This window comes from Dromiciops gliroides, chromosome 3, assembly GCF_019393635.1.
Source record: "Dromiciops gliroides isolate mDroGli1 chromosome 3, mDroGli1.pri, whole genome shotgun sequence".
NCBI classification, from domain to species: domain Eukaryota; kingdom Metazoa; phylum Chordata; class Mammalia; order Microbiotheria; family Microbiotheriidae; genus Dromiciops; species Dromiciops gliroides.
The window spans coordinates 653,974,182-653,978,812 of NC_057863.1; positions in this window are offsets into that span (position 1 = coordinate 653,974,182).

The window sequence follows — 4,631 nt, forward strand, 5'->3', positions numbered from 1 at the left end:
CGCGGAAACAACTTCAAGACTACGAGTACCAGAATGCTTCGGGCTCCGCTCCCGAGGGAGGGAAAGGGGCGTGGCCTAGAGAGGCCGCGGTGGAAGGAGGGAAGAGGCGGGGCCAGAGGGGCTTGAGGCAGGACCGGGCGGTTGACTGACGGAGGCGGGCCTTATTCTTTAAAAGTCATCGATCAAGCCCAGAAGACTTTCAAGACCACCCCCTTCCATTTACGGAGGGGGAAACTGAGGCTCAGGGCCTTGACCCAGGTGGCCCGTCTGTCGGCGGCAGAACCAGACCCCGAGCCCGAGCCCTTGGGGCAGGGGCGGGGGGCGGGGTTAAGGGCTTGGGGGAAGGGGGCGAGGAGCCCTGTGAGAAGGAAGAGTGAGGGGTGGGGTCCTGGAGCCCCTGGATCGGCCATGAGGCCCCGCCTCTGCCTCAGACTGGCGCTCTATGTGACCTTGGGCAGGTCACTGAACCGCTCTGGCCCTCAGTGTGGCGGGGGTGGGGTGACATCTCAGGTCCAGAAACTTTGGAAGGGACACTAATTGAACAGAGGATCCTAAAGGACCCTCCTGCCGAGAGGGCATGGGCTTCGCAAGGCCTATATAGGAATCTGTTTTGTTGGACCATGAATATTTGTTACGGGGGCTTTGTTTTGCACCTCTTCCTCCCCAAAAGAAAGAAAAATATAATAGCTAGCATTTGTGTAGTGCTTAAGGGCTTGCAGAATGCTTTAGGGTTGTTATCTCATCATATCCTCACAACAACTCTATGTTTGCTCTCATTATCCACACTATACAGAGGAAGAAACCGAGGGAGAGAAAAGTTAAGTGACTTGCCCAGAGTCACACCACTAGTGAGTGTCTGGGGCTACATTTGGACTCGTCTTGCCGATAGCAAGTCCAATGCGCTACCCATTTTATACCATCCAGCTGATCACTGAAACTAAAAAATACCCAGAAGAGAACAGAAGGAAGGCCAGAAACACTGACAAGTGGGACAGCTTTGAAATAATAATAATAATAACTAACATTTATCTAGCACTTACTGTATGCCAAGCCCTGTGTTACGTACTTTACAATTATTATCTTATTTGATCCTCACCCCAACCCTGTAGGGTAGGTGCTATTATCTTCATTTTACAAATGAGGAAAATGAAGCAATGAAGGTTCCAGCCTCCTTGGGCAGTATAAAATATAACAGACCTGATGTTCAGAGTGTCCTGTCAATATCAACCCTGTTATTTCAGGCACCAACTTCTGTATGAAGCCTTTCCTCTTGGTCCCTGCTCCTTGTGCCCTCCCTCCCAAACCAACTCATACTGAACTACTTCATATATATGTTTATTTATTTTAAGCTGGATAGATTTTTTTTTGGTGTTTTTTTTTTTTGGGGGGGGGCAATGAGGATTAAGTGACTTGCCCAGGGTCACACAGCTAGTAAGTGTCAAGTGTCTGAGGCCGGATTTGAACTCAAGTCCTCCTGAATTCAGGGCCAGTGCTTTATCCACTGCACCACCAAGCTGCCCCCAATAGATTTTATATATACTTGTTATCTCCTCCATTAGAATTTTGGGGTAGATTGTTTGATTCTTTGTACATATGGCCCAAACAACAAATGCTTGCTGATTGGTTGAAAGTTACATGTTCAATATTATTGCATACTTAAAAAGAAAAGCAAACTTTTCTATGACAAGTGTTTCATGTAACAAGCCTCTTTTTCTGCTCTATGTCTATAGAACTGCTCACTTTATTTGGTATTTATTTAGCTAAGCTGGGTTGCTGCCTCTACTCTTTCATCTTGGCTTCACCCTACTTTTTTTCACTTACTCCTGTTTCTAACTTCATTCCATCTGCTGATGAAACGACCAATTTACTTTTTTTTTTCTTAACACATTCGCTTTTGCTAAAAAGCTCCAAAGTTATCATTAATTTCTTGGTGTTGTAAAGATATTAGACCAGACTCCCTGGTGTCCACCTGCATTCTCCAAGGATAACAGATTTCCCTGAAGCAGGAATAGAACAGTGATTAGCAGAAGAACTGAATTTCTAAACTTAGCTCATTACAGGCCAGCTGAACTTTTGAACTACCTTCAGAGACAAAGAACCATGACTTAGGCAGTTCCAGGACAAAACCTCCCAGTTTGGGACATGTTGTCATGCTTAGATCCTTACTGTCTTTCCAGAAAATATCCTTTAGTAAAAGCTAATAGATGTTAACTGGTGAATTGAAGCTGGGAAACACAATTATCTATATTAATTGATGAAATGATATTAGGGAATGGGAGAATGATCCTAGAACCCATATACCAGTTAAACAGATGACCTTCCTCCTCCCCTCTCCTACGCTGGCAGCAAATCCAAGTTATGTTACAGATAGCTAGAGACAGTATGGCAGTGGACTAAGCAGGAATCTAAGGAAAACAAAAACCAGGAACTATTATAGTTACTTAATAGAAGACCCAGGTGGCTCCTGACCTTGGAACTTTCAGGGATCTGTGTACTTAAGTGCAAGAAACAGAAAGCTTTTTCCTAGATAGTCAGCCAGGATTGGATGTTGGAAAGAGCATTCTTCCCCTTTCCCCTTGAGATTTTGTGCATCATGAAGGGAATAGGAGAATTCCCTTAGCAAAAGCATTTGGGCATGCCTACCCACAATCAGACGCGTGGTGGGGGGGGGAATAGATGACGTAGAAGTTGAGATTTCAGATTTCTTTCTAGGAGTGGCTTCTTAAGTGTTAATTTAATTTTTGATTACACTCACCAAACTTATTTTTCTTTATAATTTGAGTTTGTAGTCCTTTTGGGTCAAACAAAATTGGAGAGAAAATACTCCTGAGAATGGGGACACAAACCAGTTTGGTGGATTGTGAATTGTTAGTAGAAGGCTACATGCTAGACTAAATGAGGTGATAAAAGGAAGACAGAGATCTGGGAAAGTCAATCCTGCATGGGCAGAAGGATTGAAAGGAACCCAAAAGTTGGAACTGCTCAAGTTCAGAGTGCCACCTGGTGGCTAATGCTGAGATTATACTCTGAATAGATGGTCCAGCCCTGCCTCCTAGACCTATTACTAGATGAAACACTTCTTTGCTGTGTGAAAGTGGAGAGCATCATGAGTGTTTCATCAGAATAGAATCATTTTTCATTCATTATTTGCATTTAATTTTGTTACCCCGTTTCATCTATTTGATCAATATGCCTTATCAAAATCCCTGTCCATGATCTTTCATCAAGAAAGAATTAATGTTTATGACTTACCTGAAGAACTATTTTTTCCCATAATGGACTATGTTCATTTAGGCAGAATAGGTAATACTATATATAGGCCCACTTTCTTTGGCTTTCAGTCAATGCACTCAGTGCTACTGCCTCTGAAGCTGAGATACAGAGTATGGATCCATTACACACCAATTAACACCTTAATTAACAATTAACATCTAGAAAACAGGTTCTCTGCCAGCCAGCACTACACCATCCATACATGGAACCACTGGTTAGAGCAAATGGATAGATTTCGAATTCTGTGGATAAGTTCACTTATCTTGACAGTATATTTTCCAGGGGTGTACACATCGATAATGAGGTTGACACATGCATTGCCAGAGCTAGCTCAGTGTTTGGGAGGCTCCAAAGGAAAGTGTGGGAGAGAAGAGGTATTAGGCTGCCTACCAAACTGAAGGTCTACAGAGCCCTTGTATTAACCTCATTGTTGTATGCCTGTGAAACCTGGACAGTCTACCAGTGCCACACCAGGAAACCAAATCACTTCCATTTGAATTTCTTAGGAAGATTCTGATCACCTGGCAAGATAAGGTACTGGACACTGCGGTCCTTTCTTTAAGCTGAACTGCTGAGCATCCAAGCTCTATTGCAGAGAAGGCAAATCTGATGGGCTGGCCATGCTGTTTGAATGCCAAGCATACATTTGCCTAAAAGACTATTTTACTGAGAACTCACTTAAAGCAAGCATTCATACACAGAAGTAAGATGTGATACGAGGCAACCAATTACTGAAGGAGGCACAGAATTTGGAACTTGAAACTTTAAGTAAAAATGTTTATTATTATTTTAAAAAGAAAAGGAAATAGAGTAACTCCATTTTAGAACTAGTCTCCATCTTGGTTTAAATTAAGAAACACATTCTCTTCCTTCTGTTTGGATTTAAACCTATGCCTATCTGCTTGCAAAGTTAAGTTAAAAGTTATGATTATTGTGCTATAATTTTATATCTCTATAAACACATATCGAGAGAAAGTATGTCTATATTCATTATATATATAATATAGATTTATTATATGTATAGCTTTTTTTCATTACTAGACACCTCCTTTAAATCCAAACCCGAGTTAAGACCTTTGTTACATGTTCTTATCACCACTATGCTTCTCACAATGACAAATTATTCTATCAGGCGTTACAAAACCTCTATCTCGGGGCAGCTAGGTGGTGCAGTGGATAGAGCACCCACCCTGGAGTCAGGAAGACCTGAGTTCAAATCTGGCCTCAGACACAACACTTACTAGCTGTGTGATTCTTGGCAAGTCACTTAACCCCAATTGCCTCACTAAAAAAACCAAACAAAACCTCTATCTGAGAATAGCATATTCTGTCCATCTCTCTTTATACGGTACCATGTT